The following is a 13241-nucleotide window of genomic DNA, read 5'->3' as shown; positions in this document are numbered from 1 at the left end:
TCACCAAACTGCACTCCCCTTTACCAAAGAGAGACATCAAAACTCCAGTCCTTACATTTGTCTCTAAACTGCGAGTAATTTGGCTTCTGTCCAAACATGTATCCATTTGGGGACGGGATTATATTTTTAACAGCAATGCCAACGAGAGGACATTGTGCAACATAAGCCTGCAATCAAGCAACCCTCTAGATCCCAAGAGCAGTTCTGAGTGATTCTGTCTACAATAGAGTCCCAAATATTCCAGCTTTCAATATTTTCAAAAGTAGGTTTCCAGCCCTCCTGGTTGGAAAGGTAGGAGGTGATGTCTAAAAGCTATCAAAGAAAGCCCAAGTCAAGTTTGCTATTTCAGATCTCCTGAATCAAATTTCTTTTATAAGGGGAGGAATCTAATTAATCAGAGTGCAGATAAATGTTTCATGATCACATAAATTTCAGATTTAAGAGCCAATAGCCACGTTTTCACACACAGCAAAACTAAGCCAAACTATGACCTAGGGCTTGTCCACACTTCAGCTTATCCTGCTCTTTACTGCTGAATCAGAGCAAATGTCAGATTGAAGTTTGCCTGATTCTGCAGTAAAGAGTAGGTTTTCTTGGGGCAATGGCAAATGGAAAACCTATTGGACATGCCTGGAAGGCACAGGGCAAGTGGGAAGCCACCCAGAGCTGTGCTTTCTAGGCACAGGGCAAACAAAGAGTGGGTGAGCCCTTAACGGAATGTGCTGGAGGAGCATAGCAAGCTAAGTAAGCCAAGGCTTGCTTAGCATGTCATCGGAGCTTCAGGTCACGGTTAAGCTCTTTCCTTGTTAACCACCATTTATAGCCAAGGCTTATTCTTGGCTGCAGACAATGCTTAAGGAACCTTGGTTTAGCTGCTGCGCTGCAAGCTCCCTGATGGGAGCCAGCATGTTTGAACATTTCCAGTAAACCATAGTTAGCCGTACTGTGCTACTGAACATTTCCAGTAAACCATAGTTAGCCGTACTGTGCTACTGAACATTTCCAGTAAACCATAGTTAGCCGTACTGTGCTACTGAACATTTCCAGTAAACCATAGTTAGCCGTACTGTGCTACTGAACATTTCCAGTAAACCATAGTTAGCCGTACTGTGCTACTGAACATTTCCAGTAAACCATAGTTAGCCGTACTGTGCTACTGAACATTTCCAGTAAACCATAGTTAGCCGTACTGTGCTACTGAACATTTCCAGTAAACCATAGTTAGCCGTACTGTGCTACTGAACATTTCCAGTAAACCATAGTTAGCCGTACTGTGCTACTGAACATTTCCAGTAAACCATAGTTAGCCGTACTGTGCTACATGAACCTGGCCACTGTGATGTAGCACAATGGGGAGTGACTGTAGGGCACATGTTTTGCATGTAGAAGGTGCTAGATTCATTTCCTGGTATCTCCAGTTTTAAAATGAACAGGAGATACTTCTGCTAGAGCTCTACTGGCGCTCTGACCATTTTCCACTTTACTATTTCACATTTTAACTTTTGGGCAATTTCTGCACACATTTGAGAAGATGCCATTATATACACTTTGGTGAACTGCTATAGCTCAAAGTGTACACTTTTATATACACTTTGAGCTATAGCAGTTCACCTTCCTAATCCACTACAAAGGAAGTGAGTACACTGCAATAAATAACAATGACTAAATTGTACTCTTGACAACAAATCTGCTTCCTGATCCTATAAGTACAATGGAAAGTAGTTTGATAGTGACATTGCATAACCTCCAATATTGTGAAAAATCAGTATGACTGCTCAGTATGGGGGGGGGGTTCAGTTTTGTTTGCCTTTTAAAAAGAAACTACCTAATCTGCATTTCTTGAAATGATAGGTGACCGACTCTGGGGTTGCGGCGCTCATCTCGTGTTATTGCCCAAAGGAGCCGATGTACAGCTTCCGGGTCATGTGGCCAGCATGACAAAGCCGCTTCTGGCAAACCAGAGCAGCGCACGGAAACACCATTTACCTTCCCACTGTAGCAGTACAGTACCTATTTATCTACTTGCACTTTGATGTGCTTTCGAACTGCTAGGTTGACAGGAGCAGGGACCAAGCAACGGGAGCTCACCCCTTCGCGGGGATTCAAACCGCCGACCTTCTGATTGGCAAGTCCTAGGCTCTGTGGTTTAACCCACAGCACCACCCGTGTCCCTACCTTCAAGCATTACTTAGCTGTTAATCCACTTTTCCCACATTCAAATTAGACCAAAGTTGTCCACACCCTCACATATTAAAATTGGTATATTTGAATTTGTATAGCCTTTCCCCTTTCATGCCAGTAGGCTTTCCCTTTTGTGTTTGTCCCTGTCTTCTAATTAGATTCTATTGTGCCAATTAAGTACCAAGAGGGCATGTACATAGGGAGCTGCAGATGTGCCCTGTTGTTGTTGGTTTTTATATACAGTGGTGCCTCGCTTAACAAACGCCCCGTAAGACAAAATTTTCGCTTAAAGAAAGGATTTTTCTAGCGGAGGTTGCCTCGCTAGACGAATTCGCTTTACGAAAAATTTGTCTAGCGAATTACGGTTTCCCATAGGAATGCATTGAAATTCAATTAATGCGTTCCTATGGGCAAAAAAAAATCAAAAAAATTCAATGCATTCCTATGGGATTCGCTAGACAAATTTTTCGTTATAAGAATAGACCCGTGGAACGAATTAAATTCGTCTAGCGAGGCACCACTGTATATATAAAAACCCACCCAAGAAGCAGGCAAAAGCACACAGCTGCAAATTTGCTTGTGCAATTTTCTGGTTTTGTGCAAATCTGATGGATCAAAATAAAATTATTCCTCCATTCAATAGCACCACTGAAATAGTTACAAGCACAGCCAAAAAAGAAATGAAAGCATTGAGGAAGGCGTGGGCGTGGAAAGGGGAATAGCAGAAAGTGACAATTGAGCCTTTCACCCCAAAAGCCTGGAAACAAATAATCTCCAACCCTAAGTGATGTGGTTTGGAGCCTGTTTTTCCCCAGTTTATTGGATTATCCCCATATCAGCTAAACCCCAATGTTCAGGTGGAAAGCATGAGAATGGTGTTGTCTGAGAGTAACATCATGTGGACTGTGGGGTTCCTACAGGTATTCTGCCTCTTTGGGGGCAGGTGGAGAGTTGTGATGCTAATGAAAGCAGCCATCAAGGCACTGTCTCTGCTTTTAGGGGCAGTCACATACCAACAAATTCGGGTTGCACAATTACAGTTGATTGGGAGGTCTCATTCAATAAGCCTACTTCCCCAAAAGATCAAACATTTTGCAATATGAAAAGTGACAGGAAAATGCTGGGAAGTGTGGGGTAACATATGCTTTGATGCGACGTCATGTGACTTTCCCACAAACAAATCAAAATGGACGCTCTTTAAAAAGCAATGTTGTCTAATCTCCCTGCAGACAAATCAGGATGACGCTCAATCAGCAGGTTGTCTGAACCTGTGTGATAGAGATGGAAAGGGATTGCACACGTGGTATTGGTAGAACCCAGACAAAGCTTTCGCCAGCAGCGTGCCATATGTCTAAGGGAGGGTTAAGAAGCATTTGAGCTCAGCTCAGAGATGGGATGGTGTGGAGAGGTTGTTTCTGAATGCCATGTTCCGTGGCTGGGAGCAGCCTGTGGGTCTTGGTAATCTGTGGCTATGTGGAGCCAAGCTGGTGATTCTGTGGCAGGCAGTGTGCCATACCTGCCAGCTCAGCAGCCAGCGTGCCAATAAATCTCTGCACACTCCACAGGCAGGGGCTGGCACAAGGAGGTAGAGTTGATGAGCATGTGTGGGTTTTTCTCCCAGCCCTTCCTGCCCTAGCCTGCTGGACCTCCCCTCTCACATATGAAGTTAGGAACCATGCCTGCCTCTCATTTACATTGACTACTTAACCCTTTCCATTGCCTCCACCATGCCATGCAAAATTCTGACCTCCAGTGCCATTTTCCTTCGCTCGATGATAGCCACCAACTCTCTCATAATACCGTTTAGTTGGATGCCTCTCCCTATAGAGATAGTATAAGCCTTTGATAACCCAGCTTCCTCCTCTTTTTTGCATTTAGCATCTTCTCTTTTGCAGGACTCTTTGAAAGGATCAAGGAGGCTTTGCTGAAACCAGCTGGTTTTTGTGGTTTCCTATCCCCCTTGGGGCCTCCCCATATAATTGCTTCCAAGGGTGGGATTGGATGCTCCCGGAGACGTTGCAGGATTTGCTGTCCTGGTTTGCAAACATTTATGCTGGCTTTGAATGAAAAGCTCTTCCAGTCTGCTATGCTCATGTTTCATTCTCACTTTGGACAAACAAGCCAACCGAGTACCTTATGCCATCCATAACTAACAGCTTTGCTCAGATAAAAATAAAATAAAATAAATGCAATGCTGGCTTGCTAGGCCACAGGCACAGATTTCAGTGGGCACCAGATCCAATCTAACGAGGAACTTGAGGGTCTTTGAGGTTAGCAAACTGAGAAGAGGGGTGGGAATTGGGGGTGGGCTATAAATGCCGCAGGATTCTATCTCTAGCTAGGGGAGAGAGGTGGATTCCCCGTAGTCAACAACAAGGGAAATAGGAGAATGAAAGCTTCTAAAAGAGGAGGTAGCATCTAGTATGGGATGGGGAAATGGGGCACAGTACTGGGACAAAAGACAATGCAAAAAAACTGATAGGCGGTAGGTTCAGAATGGGCAGAACAAAAAGTACTTTTTTGCACAACCTCTGGTTAACATAAGGAATTTGCTTCCATGAGGTGTGGTGATGATGGCTCAGCCAGCTTTACAAGGGGGGTTAAACAAATGCATGATGTAGGGTACTAGTGGCAATGAGCCACAAGAGCTGAGTAAAACCTCCACATCCAGAGGCAACATACTTCTGAATATGAGATATGGACTTCATGTGGGATGTGGCTGACCACAGGATGCTAGATTAGATCCACCCAGTCTGAGCCAGCAGGAGTCGGTTTATGATGATCTTCTGTGATACTAGGTTGATGCTGAGGATGTCAATGAGGAGGGCTGTGTGTGTGCCACAATTCCATGGAGCAGAGGGATGGGGGGCTGGTGGCATTGAGCTTCCTAAGAATCTCTTGACCTTTGCTTCTCCTTTTTTTAACCCCAATATTTTTTAATTTGTGGTGGGCAGGAGTAGAAGTGCACCGAGCCATCTGTTAGGGACATGCACTCAATAAACATTTTCCTCTCTGCCCACTAGCAGGTTCAGGTTTCCTTGGGCACACGCGACATGCAACAAATTAATTAGGTGTACGCAGTCCACCAGCACCCCTGCTACAGTTCCCATGCTGCCAAATGCTGTGACCAAGAGCATTGCCCATTATCACCCAGTTAGCAGATTTACATTTGTCCTCCTGACAAAGATGTACCTAGGGACCCTAAGGAATATTCACAGGACTGGCACAGTTGCTGGCAAAAGATCCAAACACACACAAACACATACAGCCCTCCTTTATGACCTCCAAGGACCCTTCTGACTCTGCAACATTGCCCAACCCACTATTGTGTTCCTGCACCACCAGTGTTTCCTTCAGTGGGGCTTTGTGCAAGAGAACTCTCCAGTGGATTGGGCCCTGCATCTTGGATCTCATTCCACCAGCCTTAATGATGGGGAAATCCACTGTGTGAGGTTCCCCCCCATGCCTCATGGTGGCAGGACCCCCTCCGCATATCGAGCAAAGAGAAGACCGAAGGAACCACCCCTTCAAAGGAGTTTGGAGACCCTGGTAATGGTGCAAGAATAACAGGAGGCTTCAATGGATTGTTATGGCTGAGGTCAGAATGTGGCCCCAGCATCTATAAATTTTGCTACCAAGGAGAAGAAAGCCAGCAGCAACAGCCTGGGGACCCTGAAGATTGTTCGAGGGAGCGAGAGCAAAAACCAAGAAATCCCGTCTTGTTCCAGGGTTAGGCAGCTGCCAAGCAGATGAAAGTAACAAGCGGAAACCTGAGAACTACAGAGTTTAAGAGCAAGCTGTTAACAGCCCAATTCTCATCAGCTTGTGGGGAAGGGGAGCAGAATTGAGGGAAGTGGCAGCGACAGGCAGCAGATAAGAATTCCACTGTAGATAGATAGGCAGACAGATACACACAAACACGCTACAGTGGAATTCATATCTATATTAGTTAGAGGCTCAGGGCAGAGGGAGGGTGCCAAGTAGACTTCTCCCGTGGTTCTCCCAGGACTCCTGGATTCTGTTCCCCATCACTAGAAAGAAACTAGTACAGTATAAGGTTTTAGGGCTTTAGAGAGGGGTAAATGAAGTACAGTACAGTACAGTACCGTAATAGTAAATATGGTAAGGGTAGACTCAGAAGGCAACATTCCTAGGGGAGAATGGGATTTCATGAGTTAAGTTCTAATGGTTGGAGCAAGGGGTTCCTGGAAGTTAAGGTTTAGTTAGAGCAAGGGAGTCCAGAGCACAAGTTCATGGCTTTCATTCCCCTGACTGCAATCCCTGTGTGGTCCATTCATTAACTCAACCACCACAGGGACAGTCCATGTGAAAAAAACTTGATGCAGAATGAAAAGAAACGGTACCTTTGGGTCAGAATTTGGTCCTGGGTGTCGCAACCTGGGGCAGACTTTCTTCTCTAGCCAAATGCCTGCTTCCTTCTGCCTTTAAATCCCCTTCTTCTTCTTCTTTTTCCCTCTTTCCTGACTCTGTGGGTTTTGCTTTTTCTTCTTTGCTGCAGACGGGAGCTGTGTGTGTGTCAAGCCCTTCTCCCGGGGCTGGAGGAGACTGCGCTGCACTGGAGGAATGGAGAGGAGTTGACTTTCCTTGTAGGCAAGCTGGTTTCAATGAGGTACAGCGCTCTCTCTACGCACACAAACACTCCCTCCCCAAAAAATGACTTCAGGGGCTGAACCGTCATGTGGTTTCCATCAACCACCTGCCAAAAGGGTGGGGGGGGAATTAAAAGAGAGTGAAAACCACCCAGCCTCAAGGATGGAAGTTTTCAGCCGCCCCCTCCTCTTGTCCAAAATGGCAGGCTTTCTTGTCAGTTCTTATTTTCAGAGTAGCCACAGGAGTGAGTGGGCTAGGAGAGTGGTGAGGAAACAGAACTGACACCCCACCCCCCCTAAAAAATAATAATAATAATGGGGGCAGGGTAGGATTTGGTCACCAAACTCTGACTCTGTGGCGCCAGAGAGGATGGGCTTTTGTGTTGCTTTAAGGCCATGCAAAATATTTGTCTTCCCCTGAGTGGAAGAGACTGTCCAGCGATAAAGGTGAAAGGGAGGAAGCCATTTTGTTGGTAAGGAATTGGGCATATGCTGTTTTAGGCCTCTGAACAAACAATGGGCAGAAGGGAACACACGGTAAGACAAAGAGACGGGGAAACAAGATTGTGATACGAGGGGATAAAGGAGATCAATAAACATGGGGAGAAGGGGGAATGCTCTTCAGTGACATAGCCCGTGGATGAATGGCTTTAGAGGGAGACAGAGAGAAGGTGAGACAAGAATGGTTGGATCAGTTTGCAGAACTGTCTAATCCCAGAGATGGGAAATTTATGGCCTTCTAGATATTGTTGGACAGCAACTCCTGCCAGTCCCAGCCAGCATGGCCAATCGTTAGGGGAGATGGGAGCTATATTCCCAACAGTATCTGTAGGGCCAGTGTCATCCCTTTTCCAGTTGTGGACAGTTGGAGGATCTGGAAGTTCATAAGCAGAGCAGTGGAAGAGACTCCCTTGGAAGGTGGTGGGTTGTCCTTCGTGGGAGGTTTTTAAACAGGGGTTGGATGGCCCTCTGTCAGGGATACTTTGGCTGTGAATCCTGCATTGCAAGGGGTTGGACTAGATGCTCCTTGGGGTCCCTTGCGACTCTACGATTCTGTGATTCTGAGAAGGCTGACTAAATCAAAGAATGGAACACACTGGACAGGGAAAGCTGTAGAATCAGGGGGTTTAAAGGTTTTTCCTGCCCTGTTCATATCATACCACATTGCTGCCCCCACAGAGTACAATTGCAAGTTGCCCACATCTTGGACAATTGCCTATTTTCAGTCTCTTGCCCCATCCTTAGGAGGAGGAGGTCTTCCCACACGTGTGCTCTTGCACAGCTCCCATTTGTTTCAATGGGGCTTACACAGGAGAGCCTTTTGCTGGGTTGTGTCCATCACAGGTAAAATGGCACTGTACAACTACAATTCTGTACATCAGGCCATTTGGCTGATGTCTGGGTGAAAGAGCAGTGTGGTGTAGTGGTTAAGAGCAGTGGACTCAATCTGGGGAACCGTGTTTGCTTCCCCGCCCCTCCACATGCAGCTGCTGGGTGACCTTGGGCTAGTCACACTTCTCTGAATTCTCTCAGCCTCACTCACCTCTCAGAGTGTCTGTTGTGGGGGAGGAAGGGAAAGGAGAATGTTAGCTGCTTTGAGACTCCTTAGGGTAGTGATAAAGCGGGATATAATTATAATTATAATTTTTTATTATTATTATTATTATTATTATTATTATTATTATTATTATTGTTATTATTATTTATACCCCGCCCATCTGGCTGGCTTTCCCCAGCCACTCTGGGTGGCTTCCAACAGAAAAATAAAATACAATAATCTGTTAAACATTAAAAACCTCCCTAAACAGGGCTGCCTTCAGATGTCTTCTAAAAATCTGGTAGTTGTTTTCCTCTTTGACATCTGATGGGAGGGCGTTCCACAGGGCGGGTGCCACTACTGAGAAGGCCCTCTGCCTGGTCCCTGTAACTTGGCTTCTCACAATGAGGGAACCGCCAGAAGGCCCTCGACGCTGGACCTCAGTGTCTGGGCAGAACAGTGGGGGTGGAGACACTCCTTCAGGTATACTGGACCGAGGCCATTTAGGGCTTTAAAGGTCTGCACCAACACTTTGAATTGTGCTCGGAAACATGCTGGGAGCCAATGTAGGTCTTTCAAAACCGGTGTTATGTGGTCTCAGCGGCCGCTCCCAGTCACCAGTCTAGCTGCCGCATTCTGGATTAGTTGTAGTTTCCGGGTCACCTTCAAAGGTAGCCCCATATAGAGCGCAATGCAGTAGTCCAAGCGAGAGATAACTAGAGCATGCACCACTCTGGCAAGACAGTCTGCAGGCAGGTAGGGTCTCAGCCTGTGTACCAAATGGAGCTGGTAGACAGCTGCCCTGGACACAGAATTGACCTGTGCCTCCATGGACAGCTCTGAGTCCAAAATGACTTCCAGGCTGCGCACCTGGTCCTTCAGGGGCACAGTTACCCCATTCAGAACCAGGGAGTCCTCCACACCTGCCCACCTCCTGTCCCCCACAAACAGTACTTCTGTCTTGTCAGGATTCAACCTCAAATCCAAACTCTTCTTCTTCTTCTTCTTTCAGGTTACCTTTCGCTGTGGCTTGTTGTCAGGTGAAAAGGAGCAAGACAACAGGTCAATGGAAGTACTTGCATCAGATGAGGACTCCGTTTCAGAAGAACCAGGGAGGTCAGAGTGGGAGACTCTTACCTCCCCCCCCCCTTCCAGGCACAGGTCTGTGCTTAAAAGCTCTGTGTCTGAGCAGTTTTTGTTGTTGCTGCTGTTGCCACAACCCATTCCCCACAAAAATCCACTCCTTGGCAGTGCAAGACAAGAGTGCCTGGCGTGCTATGGTCCATGGGGTCACGAAGAGTCGGACACGACTAAACGACTAAACAACAACAACAGTGCTCAATCAGAGCAAATGTCAATTTGGTTTTTTTGTGGATTGCTGCTTGCTCCTATTGGTGTAAACCACTGAGCCTAGGGCTTGCCAATCGGAAGGTTGGCGGTTTGAATCCCTGCGACAGGGTGAGCTCCCATTGTTCGGTCCTAGCTCCTGCCGACCTAGCAGTTCGAAAGCATGTCAAAGTGCAAGTAGATAAATAGGTACTGCTATGGCAGGAAGGTAAACACCGTTTCCATGCACTGCTCTGGTTTTGCCAGAAGTGGCTTAGTCGTGCTGGCCACATGACCCGGAAAAACTGTCTGCGGACAAACGTCGGCTCCCTCGGCCTGTAAAGCGAGATGAGCGGCACAACCCAGAGTTGTTCGCAACTGGACTTAACTGTCAGGGGTTATTTACCTTTACCTATTGTATGTTAAAAAGCATGTCTTCATGGGGAAAACTCTGGGCAGGGGTCAGCAAACTTTTTCAGGTCCCTCAGACCTTGTGGGGGGCCGGACTATATTTTGAAAAGAAATATGAATGAATTCCTATGCCCCACAAATAATCCAGAGGTGCATTTTAAATAAAAGCACACATTCTGCTCATGTAAAAACACCAGGCAGGCCCCACAAATAACCCAGAGATGCATTTTTAATAAAAGAACACATTCTACTCATGTAAAAACATGCTGATTCCCCGACCGTCCACGGGCCGGATTTAGAAGGCGATTGTTTGGGGCCCCTTGCTCTGTGGCAACAAAAGGACACTCGGACACAGAGTTTTAAAGCACAGATCGTGCCTGGAAAGAGTGGAGGAAAGGTAAGTGTAGATAAGATCTTAGAGTGGGCTAGGCCCAGCGGGGGCAAGGCTAGCAATTAGGATACAGTTGTTGTTGTTGTTGTTGTTGTTGTTGTTGTTGTTGTTGTTGTTGTTTCTGCTGCTGCTGCTCTGTAAGACTCATTGTCAGTTTTTTCCTGATGAACTAACCACCCCAGCTCCATGTTCCTAAAGTCTTGCCCAAAGCTCGCCTTTCCCCAGCTAGTCTGCCTTGCACCTAGCCTGGACAAAATAGATCAAGAGACCTGGGTGAGAAGGTTCAACTTAACCTGTGGCTGAAAGATATATTATGATGGAGCCAGATGCACCTGGGGGGCAGATGCTCTAGCTTGGGGGCCCCATTCAGAACGCCTTCTGGGGTCCTTAAACAAGACCAGGCATGCAACTGCTTAGAGATGCTTGCTGAGGAACTAGTTCCAGATGACAGAAGCAACCAAACCATATCACAGGTTACAGGGGAAGGCAAGTCCTCCCTGAACCCTCCCATGAGGTACAGTGGTTGAATCCCCTCAGGTAATATAAAAGGGCAGAAAATGTTATGTTTTTTGTCCCTGCTTATCCCATATAATCTAAAGCAGGGGTGGACAAACTTCAAGTCTGCAAGATCTACTTTTATTTTTCACTACAACTCCAAGATCCACCACCTGGAGCTAGTTGCAAAAGAAGTAGATTTGGTATTAAATAATCCTGAACTGTGATTTGGTATTAAATAATCCTGAACTGTGAAGATTCAAATCCTGAAGATTTGGTATTAAATAATCCTGAACTGTGGTCCATGGGGTCCACAGCTGTGGTCCATGGGGTCACGAAGAGTCGGACACGACTAAACGACTAAACAACAACAACAATCCTGAACCCAGGGATTTATTTTGAGTATCAGAACCGAAAAGATCAATTGTCTGACTTGAATATAAGGCAACTTACTACAAACCTATGAAAATCTACTCCTAGTTATCCCTACCAGCAAACATTTCAGCATTGTAATTTCTGCGATGATCATTTCGTTGTTGCCATGGTTAAACAACTGGAAGTCAGAAATCCCAAACTACCTTCTGCCCACTCCTGAATTACAGTGGTACCTTGGTTTATGAACACAATTGGTTCCGGAAGTCTGTTCATAAACTGAAGCGTTCATAAACTGAAGCGAACTTTCCCATTGAAAGTAATGGAAAGTGAATTAATCCGTTCCAGATGGGTACGCGGCGTTCGTAAACTGAAAATTCGTAAACCGAGGTGTTCATAAACCGAGGTTCCACTGTACAGGCTGTGTATATACCATAGACTTAAAGCACACTCACGCCTGCAATGAATCCTGGAAATTGTAGTTTACCCCTCACAGACCTACAATTCCCAGGACCCTTAACCTACAGTTCCCAGAATTCTTTGCAGGGGTTTCTGCTATAAATGGATGGTATGTAGGCAGCCATAGTCTGTGGAACAGTTTACATGCAGATAGAAGGTATTATCCACCGGGGGGGAGGGCAGCTGTTTAGGTTTCCATACTGGTCCCGAGAGAAGATTAGAAAAGCAATTTTGTACATTTTGATGCTAAATTCCCAAATTCCTTAATGTGCCATGCCAGATTTGCTGAAAACATTTTCTCTTGCCTAATAAAGTACACACCAAACAACAAAAGAATGGAGTGTGTGTGTGTGTGTGTGTGTGTGTGTGTGTGTGTGTGTGTAAAATGCCGTGGGGGTGGGAATATCTGCCACCAAATGTCAAGTACAAAGAGAGAGAGGTTTACGTAAGTGATTTTTGCCCAGTGACCCTTCTCCTGTTCAGCTGATGTTCTTACACTGTTTATATATAATTTAAATCCTCACTGGGTCTTCCGAGATGCTGTGGACATGACTTTTTCACAAAGCAGCTCTTCACCCCACTGAGAACATTTCCCCCTAATTTTGTGACTTTGTTTATAGTTCATTTTTATTTGTGGAAAGAGGGCATTCCTAGAACAGCCGTTTGCCTGGGAGTTCAGGACTCTTTTGGTCAAGAGCTTTTGATCTCTGGAAGCCCTGGGCTGAGTGGTTCAGAGGCAAGGTGAGGGGGTCTGGGAAATGGGGATTTGGGAAGGTTTTGGATTTGTTGATGGCTTTGCGGTTTTTTAATGCATCCCCATTAACATCTCCCTTTGCAATCTTCTAAATCATGCGTATGTGTGTGCTGCTGCCCATACATATTGTTACCCCCCCCCCTTATCTCCGAGATTCCGGGCTAGTGTTTCCTTGGGGAATGAGGCACAATGGGGGCTATGGTGTCTTTATGATATATGGTTTTATTTACATATATAGAACTTGAACCTACCTATGGATGGGTTCACAGCAGCAGCAGTAGTAGTAGTAGCAGCAGCAGCAGCCCAAAGGGTGCCAGCATATTCCAGAATCACATCAGCATCCCTTCTCTGCAGCCGCTTACTCTACACAGGGCACATCCAATTCTTCCTCTCTGCTTCCTGTTTACATCACTGCCACTCCCCTTCCCTAAATTGCTCTCTTTATCTACAGAGGAAGGAACTAGAGCAGGGGTCAGCAAACCTTTCCAGCCAGGGGCCAGTCCACTGTCCCTCAGACCTTGTGGGGGCCCAGTCTATATATATTTTTTGGGGGGGATGAACGAATTCCTATGCCCCACAAATAACCCAGAGATGCATTTTAAATAAAAGGACACATTCTACTCATGTAAAAACACGCTGATTCCCAGACTGTCCGTGGGCTGGATTTAGAAGGCGATTGGGCCAGATCCGGCCCCTGGGCCTTAG

The 13241-nt window shown here is 46.1% G+C and overlaps 1 protein-coding gene across 1 annotated transcript in view; it reads right to left on the bottom strand.

The window, feature by feature from the left end:
- BGN (biglycan) overlaps positions 1–7033 on the bottom strand; it is a 50391-nt gene extending 43358 nt beyond the window's left edge. The window contains exon 1 of the mRNA XM_035141001.3: positions 6546–7033. The gene's annotated coding sequence lies outside the window, so the exon portion shown is untranslated. The remainder of the gene's footprint in view (positions 1–6545) is intronic.
- Positions 7034–13241: the final 6208 nt, after the last annotated feature.

The sequence above is a fragment of the Zootoca vivipara genome, chromosome 15 (assembly GCF_965207765.1).
Source record: "Zootoca vivipara chromosome 15, rZooViv2.hap1.1, whole genome shotgun sequence".
NCBI lineage: Eukaryota > Metazoa > Chordata > Lepidosauria > Squamata > Lacertidae > Zootoca > Zootoca vivipara.
The sequence above is the reverse complement of the archived record's forward strand: the minus strand, read 5'-3'. Positions and strand labels throughout refer to the sequence as shown.